The sequence below is a fragment of the Sinocyclocheilus rhinocerous genome, unplaced genomic scaffold, assembly GCF_001515625.1.
Source record: "Sinocyclocheilus rhinocerous isolate Xijiao unplaced genomic scaffold, SAMN03320098_v1.1 scaffold594, whole genome shotgun sequence".
Lineage (NCBI taxonomy): Eukaryota > Metazoa > Chordata > Actinopteri > Cypriniformes > Cyprinidae > Sinocyclocheilus > Sinocyclocheilus rhinocerous.
In genome coordinates, this window is record NW_015645059.1 from 1,370,411 (window position 1) to 1,384,169 (window position 13,759).

General features: G+C 35.7%; 1 pseudogene; it reads left to right on the forward strand.

Annotated features, from left to right (window-relative positions):
* The first annotated feature begins 969 nt into the window (after positions 1 to 969).
* LOC107705244 (myb-related protein A-like) lies at positions 970 to 12,766 on the forward strand (annotated as a pseudogene).
* The last annotated feature ends 993 nt before the right edge of the window (positions 12,767 to 13,759 follow it).

Below are 13,759 nucleotides of genomic sequence, written 5' to 3' on the forward strand. Positions count from 1 at the left end.
CTAAAATAGAAAGGCATGTAGGATATTATACTAATATACTATATTAAATATATATATATTAAATATATATATATATTTATATATTCTTATATATATAAGATATTTTGTAAATTTCCTACCGTAAATATATCAAAACTGAATTTTTGATTAGTCATATTCATGACGATTTTCTCAATATTTAGATTTTTTTTTGCACCCTCAGATTCCATATTTTCAAATAGTTGTATATCAGCCAAATATTGTCCTATCCTAACCATACATCAATGGAAAGCTTATTTATTAAGCTTTCAGATGATGTATAAATCTCAATCTCAATGATGTATAAATCTCAAATCTTATGTCAAACAAAAAAAAATGTCCTTTATGACTGGTTTTGTGGTCCAGGGTCACACACACACAATATACAGTATGTCTGTTGAAAGTGCAATTCATCATGACTAAAATAGCAAAGCATGTAGGAAATATGTAACACTGCAGGCAAACGTTTATTAAAATGTGTTAAATTGTAAATAATTTGTCTGTTTGTTTTTAACAAATACATTTTATGTCAAACAAAACTGATATACTCATGTTTAATTTTCCAAAGACAAAAAAAAAATCACAAAATATCCGCAAGAGGGCAGCATGGACTTACATAATTAGAAAGCTCTGCGATACGTTCAATAAGAATATTTTTACTTCGCAGTGCTGTAAATTACAATATCCAGAACCTGCCAAAAAAAAAAAAATTCTTCACTACAAAATACCTTCAACTGAATTATTTAAACATAATAAGGTTAAGCGGTAAAGTAATCTCACACTACCACTAGCTGCATGCAAATAAAAAGGCGTCAGCGAGTGACACAGACCAGTTGCTGCTCAACAACAAGAGCGCGCTGCTCCGCCCACCTTTTTCAACCAATCAGCGGCGAGGCCGCGTGCGCAGATTTCAAACCCGTTTCCGGAAGAAGGCTGGGCGCGAGATTCGGCGGGATGGACAAAAAAATGAAAAGAATGAGTGGAAAAAACGCACACGCTGAGAAGAACACAGTACAGAGTGACAGTACAGAGGGGTGTGTGTGCGTTCAAGGCGCGCAAGACTAACACAGAGTTATATTAATGGATGTTTTACCTTCACCATTTTGAGATCGCATTGGAGCAAGGCATTCTTTTTTGGCTTTTATTATTTAATAACAAGCATTGTGGAAGGACGTTTTTCGTTTTGTCATATTTATTGTAAAATTGCTCTCGGGGATGTGACTGTACGGATCTGAAGCTTTTCACGGAAGACAGATACATGTGTGACATTAGCATGTGTGGATAAATGTCAGCTGTGTGTTTTGATTTCAAGAAGAATTGCATTGGATGTTTTAAAGACATTTCCCTTTGAAACGAACTGGACTTGAACACAGTTGTCATGGCCAATATGAAGTCTCGCAGGTGAGATGATGAATCTTATTCAGTGCCTTGTAAACTTAGTCAAAATTAATTAAAATAAGTATAATAATTGTTATGTTATGGATTGTGTGCAAATGTACAGATCTTATGTTGATGCCCAACTTGCAAAACATCGGGAGATCGTATACGTTAGATTGTTTATATCTGGAGTTTCCAAGATGAGTTATTTGTGTCGCAACAGAAATCGCTATGGCAACCGTAAAGCTCAAAATAACAATACTTAAATATTTAATTACACAGTATCATCTAAGATGTTAATAAATGGTGATATTTAACATGATATGACATTCCGATCCCTGTGACGCATCACATATTGCACCTGCTGATCCACAAGGTTGATCATGATTCAAAGACTGACTCAAGCGTTTAAAAAACATATTTTTTATTGCTATATATGCAAACATGTTTCCTCATGACAAATGTCATTTATCAAACCGTTTCAAATATTTAAGTTTAGTTTATTGTGTTAGCCTGAATGCTAGCGGTTAGCCTAGCTGTTCCCTATCGAACAGTACAGCTGAAGTGAACTAGCATGCTAACCTGCTATTTCATAATATCTGAAGTAAAATTGGTCCGAAAATTAATAAAAAAAAAAAAATGTAATAAAAAAGTTTTACATTTATCTACATGTGATAGTGATCACTAAAAAAAAATAAGAGAAAGTGCAAGTGGATTATGGTATTAGATGACAGTTGCGTCCTGCTGCCTTTATAGGTCGTTTCATAATAACTACATTATTAGACCATCAACATTTATGTTTAACATAGGATATTAAAGCATATCGTGAATATATAATCAGTTGAATCTTATTCTTTGTATAAATATACACATTTGTTATACATTTACACTCAAATAAATATCTAGGTATAAAGCCTATAATTCAGCCTGATTTGGAGGGATTAAGGAGGGAAAGCATTTCCTATATAATATAGTCATTAGAAATGAATATATAATATATTATTAATTAATATACAAAATTTATCAAACATATTTGCGTATTTAGAGGTAAACAATAAGTATTAGACTTTATATTAATGTGAATTAGAGTTGTAATAAAGGAGTATATTCATCTTGTGCGTAATGTTTGGCACACAAGCGTTTATTCACGTCTAGTCAGATTTTCCAAATGATGAAGTTTATAAAGGAAGGTGACATACAGCTTAGTTGTTGTACGTAAAAAAACAGGATGGTATTTATGGATGAATGGAGATTTTCATGTGTGTGTGGCCCTGGTATTATTCACTATAGTAATACCTGAAAATTTTGACCTTATGGTGAAATTTTTTTCAGCCCCCATTAGGAAAGGCCCTTATAAATCATACTAAATTATGATTTTTTTTTTCCGTTTTCGTTTTCTGTGAGAATTATGTTTGGGGTAGGCTCAGTGTTAGAGGATAGAATATGCAGTTTGTACAGTATAAAAATAATTATGTCTATGGAAAGACCCCATAAAACATGGAAACCCAACATGTTTGTGTGTGTGTGTGTGTGTGTACTCTCCCCTGTCCTCTCTTTGTTGCTATTAAATTGGGGGTTGGTAAATTTATGTGTCACATATTGATGGGAGATAGCTGAATGTAATTTCAAAAGGGAGACCAGATGCAGGCCTTAATCTGACGGACTAGGATTGTAGTTTGTCCAGATCCTGTTTGCCCATTAGCCGGGCATTACTTTGGCCTGCCTCCTGACTGAATGATGCAAGCAAATCACCTCTGAAGCAAAACAGGCTTGTTCATCACCTCACCCCTTCCTTGAGGGTGGAGATCATACTAAAGCATGTTTCTTAAATGAAACACTTCATTCATCGGGTGGCTTGTAATACTGAGAGCCAATGTTTCAATGATAAACATGCAGCAACTGGCAGCAAGAAGGATTTTGGACTTCCATATTTGTACCGCTTTAGTCAAAGTTGGACTTCGGCCTAAAAATGCACCTAAACACATTTCCTCATAACTTTAGACTTTGCAGCAAGGCATTCTGGTAGAATGTGCTGTTGCATATTTCTTTAATGATTGGACTTCCTTCCTTGCTCTTTTAGAAAATCTTTCAGCACTGCAGCAAATAAGGCTTGAGCTTGGTTTATGTTGATAGTCACTATTAGCATCGGATAAATGGTTTTCCATTAAGTTTGTGCTCCAGTATCCCAGGGAGACTTAACTACCCAGTGCATGGTGTTGATTAAATACTGTCTACCTCACTGCATTGGTGAAATGTTACCAGGCAACAAGGCATTCCTACAGACTGAAGTCTTGGGCAAAGTGATTGTCACTTTAATTTACTTGTGTGGACATGACTTGAATGTGTTTTTTGTGTGTGTTTTTGGATAATGGAAAAAATAATATTCAAATAAATTAAAATGCAAACTAATGCACTGGAATAATTTGAATAATGCTTGAATTCAATTTTGTAGCTTGTATTGCCAGCTTGCAGAGTAATTACACTCAGGCATGTCCTGTTTAACGAGCTGGCTGCTTTTCTAAACTGTTTGCATCTTGTATCTACAGATGAGTGATCATGCTTGTCTGCTCAACGGTTTGTGTCAGACAGACCGTTTGAGAGTAATGGCTTCTGTGAGACAATGTTTGTCCAATTAGACCAAACAGAAAACTGTGTTTGACTCTTCCTTTTCTGTATTCTTTGTTTGTGTTTTATGGCTGCAGTGAAGATGAGGATGATGAACGTCATTCTACGGACCCTGACAGCAGAGACCCCAAGAATTCCAAAAAGACCCTGTGCAAAATTAAATGGTCCCGGGATGAGGTATTATATGCATGCATTTCTATTTTAATTCTAATTCTTTCACATATAATAGCAATATTTATATATTAAGAAATTAATACTTCTATTCAGCTAGGATGCATTAAATAGCTCAAAAGTGACAGTAAAGACATTTATTTTGTTACAAAATATTACTATTTTAAATAAATGTTGTTCTTTTGAACTTTCCTTTTATCAAAGAATCCTGAATAAAAAAATGTATCATGGTTTCCACTTTCCACAAAAATATTACTGTATTTTTGATCAAATAAATGCAGCCTTGTTAGAGCATTAACCATTCTTAATTGTTAGAGCATTAACAATTCTTGTTAGAACATTTCAGATTCTTCTTTCAGAAACATTTCAAAAATCTTACTGACTGCAAACTTTTGAATGGCAGTCTATGATATTTTAAGTTTCAAATGGGATAATAGGAAACGTTTTAGGTTTCTGTGATGAAACAGGAAAGGGTGGGGAATTGCAAAGTGCTGTTAGTTCTGCTCTCACAGCCTGCTAGTTGTGTCTGAGGTGGAAAATCTCATGATATCTCTTTCGTGTGCAGGATGAGAAGCTAAAGAAGCTTGTTGAGCAACACGGAACTGATGTTTGGAAATCAATCGCCAATTATTTCCCAGTAAGTAACTTGCTTAATCATTACTTTAAAAGCATTTTTAAAATGTGGCTGGAATATTTTATTGTAGCTGTGAAGTGATTTTTTTTATTATTTCACATACATATTAATCTTTCTAGAGGAGCCCGTTTTTAAAAGTATATTTTAAAGGATTTAAAATGAAATTAAATGTTACTATACTGTACCATACTATACTATTTTACTATAAAGCATCATATTAAGTTCTATCTTTAGACTGAAAAATACTGTTGCAAAGGAAAGGCTAGATAGAATTTCAGCAGAACTATTGTTAAATGTATGGTGTATTATTAGTGACAGGCCTGTGAGTTAGTAAAGATGTTATTGTAGGTGTATGTGTACTTGCTGCAGGTGTTGATGTGGGATTTTGTTGCACTTTGACAGACAAGGACAGATGGTCAATGTCAGCACCGTTGGCAAAAGGTGCTCAACCCAGAGCTGGTGAAAGGACCCTGGACAAAAGAGGAGGATCAGAGGGTAAGACGAGCCGGGTGTTCTGTGTCCTCAGAGGAAGACAGAGATGGATGAATAAATGGCAAAAGATGACTGATTTGGGTGGGGTGTGATGACCTCATAGTCCTGATTCAGAGTTTTAGAGTGCAAAAGTCATTGTCCTCCTCCTCTACCACCAGAAGAACTGAAAGCATTTAGCATCCATTACTCCAGTCTTCAGTCTCACTTAGGTTCTGATCATCTGTTTTACATCTCAACAGGTGATTGAGCTGGTTCACAAGTATGGGCCCAAACGGTGGTCAGTGATTGCCAAGCACTTACAGGGCCGCATAGGCAAGCAGTGCCGAGAGCGCTGGCACAATCACCTCAACCCAGAAGTGAAGAAGTGAAGTCAGAAGACAGTTGGGCCCTCGTGTAAGAAACACTGTGTGTGCGCGTAGAATAGTGCGCTATAGGTCCCATCGCCTTCCTTCATTCCCATCTTACTCCCCCATACCCTCATTTCTAGCTATGCTGCTTCGTAAATCCTACCCGCCTTCACTGCCTCCCTGCCTCACACCCACCCTTGGTTTTATTAACTAAAACTACCACTAGTGACCGCTTTCAGGCATGAAAGCATGTTTTTTTTAAATATTTTTATTTTATTTTATTTTTTTCACTTATTTATTAATTGTAATATTCATCATTATATTATCTGAAAATTATATTCACGATACATACTGTATTCTTTTCTGCATATTATAATTTATCTTATCATTATAAATAATATTATTAACTTAGGAGAGTAACATGTTTATAATTATTAGGTTAGGTGAAAATGAATGGCTTTAAATAATTATTCACCGTTTCCTTGTCAATTGTCAGCAAGAATGCAGTGTATCATTACCATAGAGAATATATTGCTTTTATTCTTTTTTCGGTTAATATCATAAATGTTTACAAGAGATTTTAGCATATGTGACCCTGGACCACAAAACCAGTCATAAGGGTAAATTTTTTGAAATTGAGATTAAATAATAAAATAATTAATAAATAATAATAAATAAGCTTTCCATTGATGTATGGTTTGTTAGGATAGGACAATATTTGATCGAAAATCTGTAAACTTCTGAGAAAATCTGGAATCTGAGGGTGCAAAAAAATCAAAATATTGAGAAAATCGCCTTTAAGTTGTCCAAATGAAGTTCTTAGCAATGCATATTACAAATCAAAAATTAAGTTTTGATATATTTATGATAGGAAAATTACACAATATCTTCATGGAACATGATCTTTACTTAATATCTTAATGATTTTTGGCATAAAAGAAAAATCGATAATTTTGACCCATACAATGTATTGTTGGCTATTGCTACAAATATACCCATGCTACTTATGACTGCTTTTGTGGTCCAGGGTCACATATGGTCACAAAGTAATATGAAATTCACATATTATAAATGAAGTAGTGTCATAATCATAATTTCTTCTCACTGACCTCAATGGATTTGTTCTATACAGAATCCAGAGAGCTACTCCAGCTGGTCGGACAGCCTTCCCGATGATACTGTCACCACTGCAGAGAGTGTGGAGGACAGAGGGGTCGAGCTGTGTCGTTTAGAGGAGGGCCAGCCTGCTGCGATGCCTCTGCCTGTCTCTCCCAGCAAGTTCCTGGCTGCTGAGGCCAGTGCTGTGCTGTCCACTCTAGAGACCATCCCAGAGTTTGCAGAGACCATGGAGCTTATTGACTCGGTAAGCAGAGAATTACAAAAATCTAATGTAATATGGATAGTACATTATCTATAATATAGATAATGTATTATCTATGTGTAATATAGATAGTAAAGTATGAATAATATTATAGTATAGTTTTATTATTTTGTAATAAAAATATATTATAATATTTCTATAATGTATACATGTTGAATATTAATATTGCATTAATATTTTGATCAAAACGGTTAATTCTGGACAATATTAAAATTCTGGCCGATACAAAATATAACACATACAATATAGTAGTTCTTTCCAATACCAGTAATTTGACAATTATTGATTACTAAAAACCAAGAAATGGACGATATTAAAATACTATTCTATTTTGTCTAAATAAATTAAATCTAAAATATCAAAAACTAAAATCAATTATTTTAAAGGCTACAAGTAATTATAATGTACAATATGGAAAAAATGTATTTTGAGAAGGATTAACAGTGTTATTTAATTATTTTAAAAAAAAATTACTTTAGGTGAGCATTAGGTGATAAAAAATAGGGGAAATACGCATGCACAATTAAATATCAATATCGACCGATACTTATTGATTTAAAAAAAAAAAAGAAGAAGAAGTATTTTAGCCAATAACTGATATAAGACTGTACCTATATTGTGCATCCATAAAACAATAGGTAAATTCATGTTTTTTTTTAAATTGCATTTGGTCTTGAAAGTGGCACACCCTTATAGTATATTAAACTTAAAAGAGGCGGTATTTATTTAGGTGAGGTGTGAAGTTATATTTGATGTTATAGATTTCATGTTTTCTATTTTTCTCAGTTCACTTTTTACCGTATTTCTGAATACATTCTGTAAAGTATACTAACCTCAATATTGCTTACATATAATTTACTTGATTATATGCCGAGTATAATTTACTCGGCATTATAAATTTAGTTATTTAGTTCAGTTTAGTAAAATGATATCAAAGATGCATATTTTTACTTGCCACCTAATGAAAAGTAAGGTAAATGTTTTGATGCATCAGGATCCTTTGGCTTGGAGTGATGTGACCAGCTTTGATCTCACTGAGGGAGGCCCCTCCCCGAAGGCCACTAACCCCACTGATGTTTGTACGACCCTGGAGAGGTGCACAGAAAGCCTGGCCTATCCAATAAATGCTCCCACTGTCCCAGCGATGAGCAGGCAGTGTGCCACGTTGAACCAGGGCAAGTCTGTGGCTCTCTCTAACACCTGCATGAACAGATTCAGCTCTCCACCACCGTCCATCATGAGAAAGAAGAGGAGAGAGAGAGGAGATCAGTCACCTGCAGATGAAAGGAGCTGTGCTTACATAGACAACAGTGGGAACTCACCAAAAAACACCCCTGTCAAAGGCCTGCCATTCTCACCCTCTCGGGTATGGCTAGATTTATAACACAAAACACCTTTTAGACCACAGAATTGTGTGGATTCATTCAAAACTTTTTTCCCATTTAGTTCTTCAATGTGTCTGGTGGTGAGCCCTTGAGCCTCGACAATCCTGCTCTTACATCCACTCCAGTGTGTGGACAGAAATGCCTTCTTAACACACCCCACCAGAGAGAGACCACACCAAAACACCAGAAGGAGAATGCAGGGTCAGGCATTATTCTTCACCTCTGCTGTTTGAGAAAATCGAGCTGACAGTCTCAGAATCAAGAAATGACTAATACTATTTTTGTCTTCACAGTTTTAGGACCCCAAAACTCCATAAGAATATTATAGTCCACACTCCAAGAACACCCACTCCTTTCAAAAACGCCCTGGCCGCCCAGGAGAAGATGCACGGCCCGTTAAGAATGGTGGTAAGTCCAAATGGAAAAACCCTTGATGCTGTGTCATTATTAAGAGGCCTACAGCAATATATGTATGTATATATATTGTAAAACAGCCTGCGCTGTTCTCGGGCCATCCGCGCGGTCACAAAAATTGGGCTGCACACGGACACTTCTGATGGCGAAAATTGTGTTACGGAACTTGGACGGCCGCAGTATACTTTGTCCTCACATACAGCTCACGAAATCAGGATTGTGCTGTGTGTAAACTTTTGTGCAGCAATTGCCCTATTGTAAAAATGCACTGCATGATCAAATATTTAGGTGAGAAAATTATATATTTTTAAAAAATGTCAAAAAAAATGCCCCACTCCACCCAAATTAGAAAATCCCTCCCACAAGACCCACCTAAGAGGGGAATTCCCCCATTCTGATTGGAGTATCACTATAAATAATTCTACATGTTAAAAATTAGGGTTCAAAAAGATCGGTATCGGTCATCGTATCGGCAGATACTGTTTCGGTGATCGGCTCCAAAAATCCTGATCTGAGCACACACAGTGTGTGTGTGTGTGTATGTATATATATATGTGTGTATATATACACAAGCTGTACACTCACTACTTTACATTGTAGCAAAGTGTCATTTCTTCAGTGTTGTCACATGAAAAGAAATAAAATATTTACAAAAATGTGAGGGGTGTACTCACTTCTGTGAGATACTGTATATGTGTGTGTGTATATATAACTTCATGAATATTTTTATAACTTAATATATTTTTCAAATATTTGTCAGGACAAAACTTAACAGTCCCAAAAACAGCCTTCATTTTCTTTGAATTTTGAGGTTAAATATTGACTTGACAGATTACATAAGATTCACCTATAAAAGGCTATTCATACATTTATCTGGTGCTTCACTCATTAATTTGTCTTTTGATATATTATGTTGGTGTGTTCAGCCCCAACCACTGGCACTTCTTGAGGAGGACATCAGAGAGGTTCTGAAAGAGGAAACTGGGGCTGACATCTTCACACATGTGCAGAACCAACCTCAGTTCAGATCTTATGAGGTACTGGCCACTTTCTTACATATTTGTTCTCACAATCATGCAAATGGGTTTAGTTTAAATGTTCGACAGCTTTTATCTAATGTTAACTCTTAAATTGAACACTAGTTTTTATTTTTAAACTGTGTCATTTGGGGTTCACAGCAGATGGAAGCTCCTGCAAGGAAAGTGAGAAAGTCTTTGGTATTGGACAGCTGGGAAAAAGACTGTTTAAATGTACAGCTGTTTCCCCAACAGCAGATTAACAGCAATGGAGCAGTAAGACCATTATCCTACTTTACAAACTTATGATGCATGAGTGTTTTTAACTTTGAGTTTGCAATGCTTTTGTTTCTCCTCTTCACACACCATCTTCGCCCCTCTTTTAGTCTCATAGTAACGACCTACTGACCAGATCAATGCTCATGATGCCATTGACAGAGAGAGAGGAGAACTGTTGCTCTCCTGGATCGCTGAAGGAATCTTTTTCAATAGTCCGCTCACTTAGCCCACAGGACAAGAGAGAAAACATGACCCAAAGGAGCCCACCATACCAAACACCCACTCCGGTAATTCACTCATTTGTTCTGTTAGCATCAAAGGAAAGAAGAAAAGAATCTGATGTGACATTAACTTATTAATATCCATTGTGCTTGCAGAAACGCATAATTGACTCTTGTTAACTGAAATAAAAATGCTTAAATTTAGAATTTTTATAACTGAATGTTTCATTATAAACCTTAACAAATGTAAGACGTTGTGTTTTAGTATTACTTATATACTATTATAGTATTTGTTTATATTTTTAAATGAGCTTTTACTTTATTTTTTCAGTTTTCATTTTAGTTTTAGTCATTTAGTACTTCTGCTTATTTTGCTTCAGTTAGTTATGAAGGAAACAAGTTTTTTTTAATAACTTTTTTATCTAATAATGATTTCTTTTTTTTTTCTCAGCTTAATTTTAAGTAACAAAAACAGTTTTTCACAGCTTTAGTTACTAATAAAAACACTTGGTCAAACTCAAATATCTATTTTCATATCCGCCAGGCCAACAGCGAGTGGGAGGCGGTGGTTTTTGGGAAAACAGAGGATCAGCTGATCATGACTGAGCAGGCCAGGCGTTACTTAAACACCAACCCTACCACCTGCATTTCCAGAGCTCTCATCCTTTAAACATCACTACTGCACTACAGCAACCCTCCTCTATCACACCGACATTTAACCTCTCAGACAATCTGGTGTAGGAAACAGAAACACTTACTATGATGTTTGCTAAACACCTACTGATATAACAGTGTTTAACAAAAAAAAAAAAGCTTGTATGGAAATGTAGTCATATGTAGTCAAAATACAAATAGCACTAGATTTTCAGAATTTAGCTAATGGTTTTTAACATTGCTATTTTTATCAATTTTTAGCTGTAGACAGTGTGCTGATTCTTAAGGGCTGCTTTTTTAAGAAGGAAAAAATCATATAACTGACATTTTCAGATAGTTTTAAGCTCTTTTTAGAGGATTTTAGAGACTGGTGTTAAGGATTGGGGAGCACTGGCAGTGTTGCACTACTGTGGTTGTTTGTTAGGGTGAGGAGCAGAGACAGTGTTGAGGAGTAACTGGATAGCACTTGCAACGTAATCGTTTCCGCTCCAAACGTAACAAAGGTTCCACCCCAATTATTTTATGTTATTTTATTTTTTAAGAGTAGGACACTCACTGAATGTATTGTATAGCATGAATCTGCTAAGTTAACGTCGACTGGAAGGTACCTCGAGCATTTTATTTTAGTTTTCCTTTTTTTTTTTTTTTGCTCTAAAGTAAAGGTTGTTAAAATGATTTGTACTTGGAGAGGCGTAAAATCGCTGACTTGCATGTTTGCAACTGAAGTCTAAATCCAGCATCTTCGCTGCTTATGAAAATGTTCTCAGTTTAGCCAAAATCATGTTTGGTACTGATATTAATGCGCATGTTGCATTATAAATAACACGTTCCAAGAACAGATACGTAGGTGAGATTTGTTCGTTTAGAGCTGTAGGTTCTATTTATTAAATCTTTACTAATTTATTTATTTCAAAGATATAAAGAAAATCTAATTATATTTCTTTTCCGTTAAAGATTTGACTACTTTCCATGACATATTTCTGATTTCAATAACACTGCCACTAATTTCTTGGCCTGTACAGTAAGTTTAACATCCTTTCAAAGGTTCCGTCCTCTTTACACCAATTGGTTGACCGTAAAAGTAGCAGCAAGCAGCATTCAGCCTCCAAGATGTGGGGAAATTGCACTTTTTTTCAAATATTGTATTAATGTTGGTTTGTCATTAATATCTATTGTTTTATGCCCTCTGTAGTGTTTACATTTTGTTGTATGTGGGGATTTTTTATTGGTGGCTGAATGTATTTAAACATGTCATTAACACTGACATGTCAGGACGTCATTCGAAGGGGAAAATGGTATAAATGTAGTTTCTCTCTCCCTCTTTCTTGCTCTGGAACAAATGTTTGTAAGGATTTGCTCGCTGCTACTGAGAGTTACAGCAGGAATGGACATAAGCACAATGGGTTGAAGGAAGTGTAGGACAATTGCTTTGCTCTCATTTGAGGTGAAATGTTGAATTAAATGTCTTGTTTTATTATTTTTTTAACATGAGAAGAACCCATGTAAAATAGTTTGTTATTCACAATGATAAGTTAGTCTGAGCAAAAGGAAAAACCCTGATGTTGAAGAATTTGGCGGTATTAGCGTTACATATTGGGTTTTTATCACATTTGTCTTATTCAAATTGAGGAAATTTTTTTGTAAAAAGTTTATTTTTGCTAATTGTAACCCAGATATTGGAATGCAAAAACACCATCTGTATTCAAAGAAACACTACACATTGTGTCCCTTACCGCATCTGTGTTACTGAGAATTTTTTTTTGGCTCATGTAACATTGTAGATACCTGTTTAATATGTCTTTGTTTGTCTTCATTTTACTGTCAAAGTGTTGGTCTTGTTTGTTGGTATTTCCTTTTTTCTGTAGACTTGAGGGAAGCAAGAATATGTAGCAAACTGACATGCATGAAAACAAGCAGCACACTTCAACTGACATACTCTTTTCTCATGCAATGTTACGTATTTGACATTATTTTCCGCTGAACAATTATAACCTGCTTCTTTGATATTACAACCAACTCGACAATATCCATGTTGTCATTCACATACCTAAAAATAAAAATATGCTCTTCAAAATGTGCCACTTGTGTATTTTTCTTTAGAGGTTGTGGGTTATTCTCTGAAACGGATTCAAACAGTATTTAGCTTTTTGATTGACAGCACTTCCATCCTTCCAAGGACCTAATTTTTTGGCTAATAATCACCTTCTCGCGCTCATGTCACACTGCGAAAGACCTCAGAGCCCTGTTCTCTTCTGAAAGCAGGTGTTTGTTTACAGCAGTAATGGAAGTTGAGGTCTCTTGAGTTGATGGCTATCTGCTGTCACTGGGCCGTGGGGTCTGTGGACTCGCCCTCCCTGAACAACACAGCTCTCCACAGGTCAGCTGCTCTCTTTAAAGAGGCCCACTCGCCCATGAAATAATGTCTTTTGGTTCTATTGTTCTGTATGTCTGTTGGTTTTGCAGGCCCATTCACTCAATTTCCCCTGAATAGAGGGGCGCAAGGCCCCACTGACATACCTTCTGCTGCTGACGGCCATTACAAGCCTATAACACATGTGCTCTTATATGTTTCTTTCAAATTTGGAGAACACTTTGCTATTGTATTTTTCAGATGGTCAATGCAGGCTTGAGAGATGTCAAAGGCCCATTGGGGATAAATTGGTTGGCTGGTTTGGGCTTTTATACAGTACACTGAGTGCTTGATGGCTACTGAAGCCATTTTGGCTCCACGCAAAACAAACACCT